Genomic DNA, 13,713 nt, shown 5'->3' with positions numbered 1-13,713 from the left:
ATTATTGGTGTGGTTTTCTTTGTCTTATAATGTGAATGAGTAGATTCAATTCCCATTTAATTAATGGGATGTCAAAAGATTACAAAATTGCCCTTTATTCTGCCTGGATTTGAAATTCAGTTATTATTCTGTAAGAATTGAAACCCTGAGGAAATGTGATGTTAATAGAAAAAGTATCCAAGTAACAGAGTAGTCATTACTTTATGGTAATATGTGAGACTGAAAAGCACAGATTTTTTAAAGGCACAAATGTTTGTTGTGTTAGATGGTCAGATGGGATGTCTGGAAGTCATTTTTTTAGAAAGGATGTTTTTTAGGATTAAATTATATGGCTTGAGAGGAGGCTTTATTTTTATAAAGATGAGACTGGAGATCTTTATTAGAGGTCAGGAAGTGAGAATGCAGAGGCTGTTTAGCTGTGCTGTTTTAACACCAAGTCAAACCACGCACCTGTCTAGGAATTGACAGCTCTGTTCTTAAACAAACAAACAAACAAAAACCTACCAAATTAAATACTGGAAAACTCATAAAAATTCAAGGTTTAATAGTAATAGCAAAAATGTTGGAAGAATTTGTACCTGCTCTTCTGGTACTTTAAATTTCAAGGGTAGAGATAGTTTTGTGTATTTTAGATTGAGCTTATAAATGAATAAATGATAAAGCAGATTTAAAAGATAAATTTTCTCTTGCCAGCTGGGGTACATGTGGACTGAAAGAACAGAAAATTACTCCAGCCTACTGTTGGTAGCAAAGCAAGGTTTTAACTTAAAATACAGACTAGCTGTTTACCCTGATCATAGTAATCATGCACTTGCAAAATTTCCTATTTCACTCTAAGCCTGTATAATAAGCCTAGAGAGTAACTATGTCCACTTGGCAGAAGGCAATTAAGAAAGGCCTATTTTTACAGGGGAAATTTTCATTAAATGCCCAATAATTTATCAACATCAAAGAAAGGAGAAAGAAATCCATACGTATTGGCCATCCATTATGAATCATTTGATTCTTACGGCAACCCTACTAATTAGTTACTGTTATCACCCTTTCATACATGAAGAGTTGAGATTCAGAGAAATTCTTTTCATTTCACACATCTTTATCCAGGGCCTACTAAACAAACGGCTAGCGCTGGTTTAGGTTCTGGGGATATCACAGTGACCAAGATGGAAAAAGTCACTCCTCTGATGGAATTGGTTTCTTGTCAGAGGAGGAAGAAGATACATAAATAAGGAAAAAAGAAACAGAAAAAAACAAAACCAAGTAATATTGACCCAAAGAAAGATGCAACAGCCAGTGCCTAGGTGGGCACTTTCAGTTCCTTAGACTGGGAAGACTTCACAGAGGGAGGAGGCGCACATCGGGCACAGGGAAGAGTCAGGGCAAAGGTCTCAAGCCTGTGCCCTGCAGCTCCCTGAGCAGGGGAGAAAGTGGAGCAACATCCAGGGTGAGGTGGACGACTGACAGGTCAGGTCATGGTAGACTTTGAACTAAGATTTTAATCTAAGGATATTGGGAAACAGTTGTAGAGTTTTATGCAGAGGAAGGAACATCATGACTCACTATTTGGAATGAGTCACTGGTCACTGCAGGGTAAACCGTAGGAGGGGGCGTCGGGGAGGGTAGAAGCAGGAAAGTAGGAGGTTCTTTCACTGGTCCAGCCTAGACGTTGTAGTGTAGATGTTGAGGATAGATAGTGTGGCATCCAGAGCAAGAAGAATCACAAGAAGAATCTCTTGTGAAACCAAATATTTCACAAGATTAAAAGTGCCATTTCCTGAGAGTGGAAGACTGAAAGAGGAATTTGTTTATATGTGGGAATCAAGTGTTTATTCTTCATTTGCTACATTGGAGAAGTCTATTTGTTAGACTTTAGGAGAAGATAGCAAGTAGACACTTGGCTGAACAAGTAGGAGATTTGGGGATAAAAAACAGAGTCACCTCACTCTGAAGAACTTTATCAAATATTTGAACCAGTATGTGATAAAGTAAAAATATAATGCAGATTTTAGTTAATTTGCTTGTTTTTGTTATGTAATGGTTATTTACTAGATAAAATATTTTATGTGAAAGGCCAAAGATCAATAAAATTGTTAGAGGAAGATACAAAATTTTAACAAAAATATAAAAATGTAGAGGTGAGGGAAATGAATGAAGGTGTTCAAAAGGCACAGATTTCCAGTTATAAAATAAATAAATCATAGGGATGTAATGTACAGCATGGTGACTGTAGTTAACCACACTGTATTGTGTATTTGAAAACTGCTAAGAGTGTAGATCGTAAGAAAAAAATTGTAATTATGTGAAGTGATGATAGATATTAACTTACTGTGGTTATCATTTCATGGTATATATTATATGTAGATCGAATCATTATGTTGTATATCTTAAAGTAATGTTATGTCCCAGTAAAACTGAAAAACAAAGAAAAAATATACTCTGTATTAGCAAGTTATATTACTCATAACACTAAAATCAAATACAAAATGAAAAAATAGACCTTTTTAACTTCTTAGCATGCCTTAAATTCAGTTAAACATACAGATTGTTGAGGATACATTAGTTTTATAGCATAAAACATTTCTGAGTTAATATTGAAATATATTTATAATTTAATAGCAAATTACTCTAATTACACTTGTGTACATATTAGCCAACTTGAAAAATCAGAAAGCATCTTACAGAATGCATGTTTTTGGTGGGGGTATAGTATCAGAAGTCAAGATTGTTTAAACATGTGTTAGAAGGAATGGATTACCAAATACTATCATTTGTTTATCTTAAACCTAATTCTGACAGAATATGATGTAAATTTATAATAGAATTGTATTTTATTATTCTTTAAGCTTTAAATATTAAACAAGAGCCAAGCCATTGTGAAATGTCATCATCCAGAAAAAACAGCTTTTAAAATAGGAGTGTGAACAAGTCCACTTAGACATGTCTAACATTAAAAAATAAGTAACACATGAGTAAATGAAATCAAAGCCTTGTTACCACAGATAGTGTCATAGACCATATGAAAATGTTTTGAAGGAAAAATGTTCACACAGTTATCAGGCCTGTAGCACACTGTTAGACTACCGAGAGCATTTTGTAGGACTTGTAGAAACATGTCCCCCACCCCCGACATATGTTTTCAATGACTAATAGTACAGAAAACATGATAGTATTTCACATATATTCTTGGCTTCCCTAACTTCTGCTTTGACTGAATATTTCACATATTTTCTAAAATATCTGTTGCTTGGAATTCTGGATTTCTCATAGCAAGTGTCCAGAAATCCCCGCAGAGTCAAATTCAGAGGTGGCTTAAAGGTCAGTTTTGGGTGAATCATTTTTCCCTTCATGTGAAAGAACCTTTCTCATTGGCTAGTGTTCAGTAAAAGCCTGGCCATAAATAAAACTTCAGTCCACAGCAGTGGCCTTGGTAAATTATATATTAAGCACATTTCCTAGATTTCATTCTAGTGATTTAATGACTAAGAAAATATTATATCGTGGCCCTTAATAGAACTCCTAGTTAATCTGTATGAGGAAGGGCAGTATATTGGGGAAATCACAGATGACAGAAAATAATTGTTTAAACCAAGTGAGTAAAAATGGATTCAGTAGGGAGCTTCAGAAATGGAACTGTAGCAAAAGTCTAGAGGAAGTCTAAGGGGGTTGGAGTCTAAAGTGGCCAGATGGAAAACATGGTCCTGAAGGCAGGGAGGATGGATGAGAGGATGGAAGAGTTTGGATCAATAGCAGTGTCCCAGGAAAGGAAGCATCTCACCAAGGCCTCTGGTTGTAAAACCATTGTCACCATGGCAACTAAGTCACTTCCACTGTAGGCAAAGCTACTCATTGCCTCTTCCCACATAATTCCCCAGCCGAACATTTGTGCATGGGAGTTTGTTGAGAGCCAAATTCAGCCTCTGGGAGACTGAGGATGTTCTCTGGCCACTTCTGCTTCTTAACGTGTGTGTGCGTGTGCACGCGCGCGTGTGAACTGTTAATAGCCAAGCTGGCTAATTACCCCAGACAATCAAGAATTAGCTCTATTTACTAAAGCAAAAACATAACCCATTAAAAATATATTTCTAACGTGGTTGAAGCACACATTTCTGTATTTAAGGGTTTACTTTCCATCTCTCAACCATAACTTCCGATCACATAGAATTTTAACAGTTTGAAAAGTTCAGATGTTGACAAAGGAACTATAATCCTGTGGAAAAATAGGCTATCAATGTAAAGAGAAAAATGGCAAAAATAAAGACAGAGTACTCTATGTGAACAGATGCCTTACTTCACCCATAATAAAAAAAATGGAAATTTATTTTGTATTTCCCTATTGGACCAGCAAAAAATCCTAAACTTTAATAATATAGTATTGTCAAGGCTGTGAGGAAACAGTCACTCTTACAGTAGTAGAATCTTAAACTGATAAAATCCCCACTGAGGCAAATTGGTAATATCTGTAAAAAAAAAAAAAAATTACAAATTCATGGGGTTTTTTGGCCCAGTAATTCAACTTCTAAAAATGTATCTTAAAAATATATTTTCACATATGCAAATCAACATATATTTATGTATACACATTATAGTACTGTTTTTAATAGGGAAAATTTGGAAGAATTTAAATGCATGCCAATAGCTGATTCCTAAAATAGAATATCATGCAACTATACCCTCTAAGTTTTGATCAGAACGATTTCTGAGATGTATTAAGTGAACAAAAGCAAAATAAACAACAGGGTTTATATCATGGTTCTTTGCGCAAAGTTGGGAAGGTATTAGAGATCCGTATACCTTATTTTTTGTATATGCGTAAGAAACTCTGGAAGAATATCCAATAAACTAGACACAGTTAAGCCATTGAGGGCAAAGAAGTGAGAACTATAGAGGGGGAGGGAGTTTATTATTATAAACCTTTATGTTCTTTCTGGTTTTGAATCATAAAATGTATTTTCTTTTTTTTTTTAAGATTATTTATTTACTTTAGAGAGAGCATGCAAGGAAGGGGAGGGGAGAGGGAGAGAAGCAGACTCCCCACTGAATGTGAAGCCCTGCGTGGGGCTTGATGCCATGACCCTGAGATCATGACCTGAGCTGAAATCAAGAGTCAGAAGCTTAACTGACTGAGCCACCCAGGCACCCCAATGTATTTTCTTGAAGAGCAGAGAAGAGGAGAAGAGAAGAGAAGTAAATGGGCCTAATTATTATCAAGTACATAAGCTTGGAAAACCTTACCTCTAAAATTGTTTTAGAGAGGGTGCCTGGTGGCTCAGTTGGTTAAGTATCTGCCTTCAGCTCAGGTCATTATCATAGTGTCCTGGGGTGGAGCCCCATTGGGCTCCTTGCTCAGCAGGGAACCTGCTTCTCCCTCTTCCCCTCACCCTGCTTGTGCTCTTTCTCTCAAATGAAATAAATAAAATAATTTTAGAGAAATAAAATGAGGGATGCCAAAATCTGATTGGTGTTATTTTTACAGAATTACATTGATCCTTAATATCTCTCTGAAATCCTCCAATGAGTGCCTAATACAGTGGATGTCTTCATATATATTTTGTATTTTTCACCAAATTGAGTGAGTGTGTTATCTCAATCTTAAATAACTTAAATTTAAAAAACATAAAAACATACTTTTACCTTATTGTGTAAAATTTGATAGCTAGCTTTTTTCCACTTAGTCGTTCAGGTCTCTGCGTTTACAAGGTACTTTGTTTTGCTACTACCATTTTCCTCACCTGCTGATAAAAAAAAAAGAGTCTTCAACCCTCCTTTTATCCACCTTTTAGCCCCTTCTGGCACATGAAAACCAGTTGGTATTTTTGATATAAATCTGGTCATATAATTGCTCTTCAAATCGTTGACAGCCCTCCCATTACATTTAGAATAGCATGCCCTAGTTGACAACATCCTTAAAGGAATGTTGAGTAAATGACATACCATGGTCCCAATTCAGAGTACGCCCGGCAAACAGGCTCAGTTTAGGAAGCTCATTCACACAGAACTTGCTGCTTTAGCCTCCGATGAAATGGAATCCTAATTAAACATTTAGGAGGCAATCAAAACTAAATTGTTTAGTTATTCACTTTTAGGTAATAGCACTTTATATTCTATGATTTTGTTCAATAATTTAAATACATGCACACAAATACATGTGTGGCGCATGGATAGACAATGAATCTTTGTAGCCTTGTCCTTTCCTGACCTGCGTTTGTAGATTTCAGACACCAATAATCTAGAATAACATGTATATGCCCTCCGTTGGTATAATCACATCAAGTCTTAAGAAAAGGAGAAGGCCAGCCTTCCAGGAGTGAAGAAGGCTTTGGGCAAGTATGGCCCTGCTAATGTGGAAGACACCACAGGAAGTGGAGCTACAGATAATAAAGATGATGATGACATTGATCTCTTTGGATCTGATGAGGAGGAGGAAAGTGAAGAAGCGAAGAGGCTAAGAGAGGAACACCTTGCACAGTATGAGTCAAAGAAAGCCAAAAAACCTGCACTTGTTGCCAAGTCTTCCATATTACTAGATGTGAAACCTTGGGACGATGAGACAGATATGGAAAAACTAGAGGAGTGCGTCCAAAGCATTCAGGCAGATGGCTTGGTCTGGGGCTCTTCTAAACTAGTTCCAGTGGGATATGGAATTAAAAAACTTCAAATACAGTGTGTAGTGGAAGATGATAAAGTTGGAACAGATATGCTGGAGGAATGGACCACTGCTTTTGAGGACTATGTGCAGTCCATGGACGTGGCTGCTTTTAATAAGATCTAAAATCTACATCATAGATCATTGCCCTTAAATAAAGCTTAAAAGACAAAAAAACTAGAATAACATGTATAATGCTAAATAATAATTTATATAAGATAGGAAGACAAAGAATCTTAAAATTCTGACACTATCTTGTTTTCCTTGACCAAGGAAATAAAAGGCTATTTAATGCCTAGACTATTCACATGTACATTTCAACTCTTTTTGCTTTCCTTGGAAGTGGTTAATAGTTAAAACCTGGGGCACCATAGGGCCTGTTGTGGACCTCTGCCTTGTTAAGATAGAATCGAAAAGTTCAGAGAATGCATGAAGGCCAGCCACTCCATTGATGGAAAGAGCAATAGCAAACCACTGAGCTATCCCCTGTTTGCGCTTAAAAAAAAAAAAAAAAAAAAAAGTTAATTGCTTATTTTTTTACCACTCTGTTTCAATATTATTACCATTAGTCATCATTGATCGGATGTGTCAAAATCATCAAAGCATTTTGTAAGAAACCTTTTCCTTTTTGGACCATTAAGAAGTCAAAGAAAATTCCTAATGGTTACTTCATTTCTCTATTTCATTTTCATTAACAGTGCTTACTGTGTATGCAGTTCAGTATTTTGTTGCTGAATTAACTTGAAGACATGGATTGATTCAGGAAATAGTGAAAAGTTTAAGTTCCTGGGTCTCAGGAAGTCGCTACTTTGCAGGTGACAGTGGACGAAGTGTGTATTCGAGAAGAAAACACTCTTCCCTTGGAAACCTGTTTTTGTTTGAGAACTGAAAAATGTGTATCCCCTCCTCCCCCTTCTTACACATGGGCGTGTGGAATTTAAATATATTTTGACAAAGTGAAGAGAACTGTCTCTGTAACATATTGGTGCCAATGAGTTTTAAAACTATTTCCCTTGCAGGTTAAAAAAGGAAGGCCATGAGAGGAAGTGACTAAATCCTTTGTGTATATCTTCATTGACAGCTGATAATTAGCATGCAGCTTAGCAATAATGATTAGTTCCCTCTTGAGAAAATTTCCGGATGAACTCTGAGTTGGTGCATCTCAATTTAGTCTTGTTTTTGTCCAGCCCCTCCCCCAAGTAATTCATGTTATTTTTGGAGTAGGAAGAACTCAAGATGAGCTCTCTCCTTTTACCCGAGTCAGCGCTGTCCATTATTTGCACTGTGTTTTCTGGAGATTACCTGAGATTAGAGTTTCTTTTGTCTCCCTCTTCCTGTGTGTTTTCTGATTCTTTCATCTAGGCAGCTTGAAGCAGTGCAGACGGATAAAGAAGTTAGCCATTGCTTGGTAAATATGCCAAGTCCATGGGCTGTAATTTGGAGCTAAAATCACTAATATGACTTAAAGTGCTGGCTTGAAAGCTAAGAAGAGGAAAAAGTCTCATGGGAGGGAAGCTTCTTGCTTGAGTTTCTTTTGCATTTAGTCTATACCTTTAAATTTCCAGTACATCTTGGAACTCTGTAGTAAATTAAGTAAAAACATTTTCATTTTCTCAAAAAAGATGTACAATGTGGAAAACGTCACCAGTTGACAAGTCAACAACATGAAAACTTCTGTAGTCATTTGAGATAGTTGATAAAATACAAATGAAAGGAAATTAAAATTAAAATTGATATTAATCTGAATTTTCCTGTTGATGTTGCTGCTATTGAGTTATTTTTACTTAATACAACTATTCAATGTTGGGAAAACCTTCCATTTTATCTTATTTATATCAGGCTCTACAAAAATACTTTCAACTTCAGACACATTGTAATCCCTTGATAGACTAGATTTTTCTTAGTTGTTTCTGTGAGGAGTTTTACCTATAATAGGTTATGGAGTCCTTGTTAGTAAGGAACAAGCTTTTAATAAGTTAGTCTTTTTGCTCCTTGACTCTGGAGATGAGAACGGGGGATGACTAAGCTATGTGAGTTCATAGTGGTGATAGACACCCCATCTCACATGCATTCTTCATGGCAAAGCTCTTCATTCAACTTCTCTTGTGTAAATTTTGGCACTAACAATGAGCAAATAACCCTAACTGTGCACCAAATCTCATAAAACCTCTTTCTGCATCTAGAAGATGGGCATAGTGGTAGGTCCTACCTACTTCATGGAAGTGCCATATGAGATAATAAATGCCAAGCCCTTAGTATGTGACATATAACTACTCAGTAAATATTAACAGTTATTACTCCCCTCGAGAGTCAGGGCTGAGAGGAACAGTATTGGGAAATATGAGGAAATTTGGTTGCATAAAAGGAGGAGTCATTTCTCCCCCCTCTCCCTTTTGTTTAGGATGTAATTTGTTTTAAATAAAGTAATACATGTTCACTGGGAAAAATTTTGGTAATACAGAAGTGTTACATTGGCCTCTGAAAGAGTCCTAATAGCAATACACTGAACCTCATTTTTACTGATTATTGTAATTTTTTAAAATACCCTTTAAAATGATATTTTCACATTTCTTTATATATTTAATGAAGTTGAATTCTTTTTATGTGAATTTGTTTTTGCCTGTCATCTATTATGACATGCCTGTTTTCAGAACAGAGGTGATAGTTCTTTCTTCTTTCTTTCTTTTTCAGCATACTGAATTATCAATAATTTGTTTTTATATCTATGCTCTAATTAAATACTTCCCCCAGCTTTTTCCCTAATAATTGTTTCTGTTTCTTTCTTTAAATTTTGGAATTCCATAGTTTATCAAACTTTACTGCTCTTGTCTTATTAATTGCTTTTATTTTTATAGTACTCTTTTTACAAATAAAGCCTATTTTAATTCCTAGAAATTTCATATGGATGAGATAGATGAATGTTTCCCAAAAGAGAACAAAAATGCAAGTAATATTCTCGGTGCAGACAGTAAGGTTTATTCTCCACTTGAGTGAGGGATTTTAACAATTCACTTATTATTAGGAAGGATGGCTCAAGATCAGAAAATAAAAACCCAGATTTTCATATTTGAAGGTGTTCTTCAAAACTTGGCGAGATTATACTGAATGTCTGTAAGCCACAGGTCAACTCATTCAGTCTACTGGAAATACAAATTGTAATGAATTTATGTTACTGTACATTTATTCATAAATATAAACAGATAGGTTTGTCTATGGGATTGATACATGTACTTAATGGTGACAGCTCTGACCCCCCATAATTATAGGGACCACACTGTTTACCGCATGGCTTCTTCATTTAACCATGGGTGGTTAATTGATCTCAAAGCAGCCAGTCTTCAGAAAGCCAGTGGTTTATGAATTGTGAACACTGGCTAAGTCAATTACATTCTTTTCCTTGGGAATTTGAATTCAAAGATGCAAAAATTATTGTTGTATTTTGGTGGGGTTGGAGCTGGATGGTCAGATAATTGGGAGCTAATGTACATCTATTTAGCATGAGCAAACCGATGAATAAATCCTTTAGGATCAGTACAGTGAAGGAGTGTCATTAAGAAAATCAAGAAGCAAAGATACACCATTTCTCAATAAAGAAACTACCTTGTGCTCCTGTTGGTTTTCCAGTTAATATGAGGCTTGGTTTTTCCATCCTTGGACCTATATTACCCTGATTTAATCTCTATTCATTGAAATCATTAATGTCTATGCTAACATGGCCACCCATAACCATAAAGTCACTTTCAGTAGATTGCACTCTGATATGAATTCAGGTGGCTTGCCCTGAGGCATGTAATTACAAGCAGAGGTGTGGCTCTTGATAACTTATTTTTTTTTAGTGAGGTTGGGTGTCCATCATAGTATTGTTCAGCCATTAAGAGGACCTCGGGAGAAGTTTCTCTTAGTCCTTAATACCAGGTGTATTAGTAGGGTTCTCCAAAGAAACAGAACCGGTAAGAGATATGTATAAAATGAGGTATTAGCTTACGAAATTACAGAAGCTAAGAAGTCCCACAGTCTTCTGTCTGTAAGACAGACAGACAGGAAAGCTGGTAGTTCAGTTCAGTCGGAGTCTGAAGGTGTAAGAACCGGTGGAGATGATGATGTAAGTCTCAGTCTGAGGGCAGTTGAAACCAGCTCAATCAGAGAGGCAGGGGGAAAAAAAGGAGTGAGTTTTTCCTTCCTCCACGTTTTGTTCTACTCAGACCCTCCCGTGATGCTTTAGTTGGTGCATCCATTAAATGCTAATCTCATCCAGAAACACCTTAACAGATATACCCAGAAATAATGTTTAGCCAAATATTTAAGCAATCCTGATCTAGTCAAATTGATCTATAAAATTAGCCATCACAACAAGCAATGTTCCTAAGCAACTGACACAGTTTTTCTATTGTGTTATAGTGATTTTTACTTTGAATTTTAGGAAGTCTGGGGTCAATTTTGGTATTCACTTCAACAATACATAAGGATATTAAAGAGTGACTTTCAGCTAATAAAATTAATTCCAGTCTTATCTTATTTTCCTTATTTTTCCCTTTATCATCTTGATAACCCTAGCATTGTATTTGTTCGTTCAATTGAAGGTATTTGTATAAGTCATCTCAGATCCGTTCTGGGAAGAGGAAAGTTAAATAAGAGTAGGAAATTGGAGTTAGTATTGAAGTATTACTATGTATAGCCTTTAAAAAATGTTTCTATTATAGAATTTACTCATAATGGATACTTTTAACCTTTCTTGACTTAAAGTCAAGGATGTTGGAGAATCACAGTTAAGAAGACAGTTTTGGTCTTAGAGAAAATTAAGGATCACAATCAGGATTTATGCCTGCGGAAATTGACAAGAAAAATATAAACCATCACTTTGATACGTTTTGGTCAGTATCATGATTCTGAAATAATATATCTAGCTACAAGCCCAGACTTCTTAGGAATCTGTTTTTGGCACTATTGTGTTGTATGGTGATGGTCAAAGTGGAAAGTTGCAGAAGCAACTCAATAATCTTCTGTCATTTTGTGAAAATGTTTAAAGAAAACTGTAGTCTCTTCATTGGGTCTTACAAGTTTGTAAAGGTAAAGTGACTTTAGGAATTATTCTAGGAAGTGTCTTCATAAGTGAAATGAAATTTATTGACTTACTGCCTAAGGCATGTCTATGATATTCAACTTAATGTATCCAAACATATCTTGGCAGCATAAATAAAATAGGCAACATAAATAAAATAAGATCCAAAGTTCCTTATAACTTAAAAAAGTATTCTTAGACCCTATAATCATTTAAATATATGAAAGTCATAAATAATTTGACTGCTTCCCTTTAGGCAAGCTTGAATATGGCACATGTGATATTTACACTTGTTCATTATGGTCCTTCCATTGGTTACACTTCCAAAACACAGGTTTTATGCTGTGCTTTGGAAGACTCTAAAATATCTGTGTGTTTTTTTACAATGTTTTTATGACCTCCACTTTAGAAATGCAGTTTAGTCAATGACAAGATTTTGAATGTGCAATGGTGATTAACATGTAAGGAAACCATCAATAGAAATGTTAGTTGGTGTAACCAAGAGGCTAGATGGTTGTTCAAGGTGACACAGGTAATTAATGGCAAAGCCAAGACTTGCATGTGGCTCTTCAGATTCTCAGTCTACAGGACTTTTTGTTATGACATACACACCTGTTGTACTTTAATTCTCATGTTTTTTTGGTAATTTGAGTGATTTTTCATTGTAATTATGTATGTCTATAGGGTGGTTATTTTAATTTCTGGGCACCTGAGTTTATCACTAAAATAAAGGACAGTGGTGATTTATTTTATTTTTTAAAAGGTTTTATTTATTTAATTTAGAGAGAGACAGGGAGAGAGAGAGAGAGACAGTGCAGTGGAAGGGTTAGAGGGGGTGGGAGAGGAACGAGCAGACTCCACACTGAGTGTGGAGCCCAAGGCGGGGCTTGATCTCAATAAATCAATAGTGGGGCGCTTAACCGACTGAGTTACCCAGGTGCCCCAGGACAGTGGCAATTTAAACGGTTACTCTGTGGTTGTTCACTGTTGTGGGGAGGAAAAAAAGATAAATGTAAAGGCCATAAGAAATGAACATTTTTAAAAATTTGCATTTGTTGGACGCACTTTCAGTTTTTTCTCTTTGCATTTTCCAAACTCTTTTTCCATAGATGCATGAGTGTATTTTTGTGATCTCATGGGATAGACCTGGCTACCAAAATGGGCAGATGGGTCAGAATAAAAGGTGATACACCAGAATAAAATAAGCTTGATGCATCAGTAATCAGTCTCTATTATTACAGACAAATAGGAACTACCACCTATAGACTATTAGAATTATAGTAAGCGTAGCAGAAATTGACAAGTCATAAAAACAAGTAACTGTTAATGTCTATCTCTCTATAATGTATACAGGGGTAATGAGGTTCCAATGACCTCATTGGGAAATAAGTAAGGTGATCTCTAGATGGAACAGATTCCTGGAGTGCCTCATTTGAATTCAGACTTTTTAATATGGGCACAGACCATTCCACTGTGGCAACACTTCAGGGTGTACTCTCATATTTTATTCCTTTCATCACTTTGTCATTTTCCAGCAAACTTAATCACCCAACCTCTGCACCTTACTGTGTTTGGTTTAGAGGCCTGTTAATTCTCGATAATGTGTAACCATTCTTTTTTAATTGCATCCTTTCAGATAATGATTTCACTGTGCATAAAACTTGGAGAGTTTTAGCAACCTATTGGAATAACTGGGGAACATTTTCTGGAAAAGAGTCCATTTAACAGCCCTGATATAAAGCTATAAGTGATCATATGTAAAGGCAAGGTGTAATGGCAATAGACAGTGTTGATCCATATTTTTGTTATGGTATCAAATCCCTAAAATGTACATCTCTTGCTGTTAGTGGATGCCTAGGAAGGAAGGAAAAGTGACATGATTTTACCTTGACAAAATTGTTAAATGGGAAAAATTTGTCTTCCAGGATTCAGAACCCCTGATCATTCCTCTTTCCTCCTCCCCAAATAAAACACATTATTCTTTGCATCCCTCCCTCAAAACTTGTTTTCA

At 35.9% G+C, this 13,713-nt stretch overlaps 1 protein-coding gene and 1 pseudogene across 2 annotated transcripts in view; both read left to right on the top strand.

Annotated features, from left to right (window-relative positions):
• SEMA3E (semaphorin 3E) overlaps window positions 1-13,713 on the top strand; it is a 246,189-nt gene that overhangs the window by 121,793 nt on the left and 110,683 nt on the right. The window lies entirely within an intron of this gene.
• LOC118545579 (elongation factor 1-beta pseudogene) lies at window positions 6,242-6,796 on the top strand (annotated as a pseudogene).

The sequence above is a fragment of the Halichoerus grypus genome, chromosome 12, assembly GCF_964656455.1.
Source record: "Halichoerus grypus chromosome 12, mHalGry1.hap1.1, whole genome shotgun sequence".
NCBI lineage: Eukaryota > Metazoa > Chordata > Mammalia > Carnivora > Phocidae > Halichoerus > Halichoerus grypus.
This window is presented reverse-complemented; position numbering and strand designations above follow the sequence as displayed.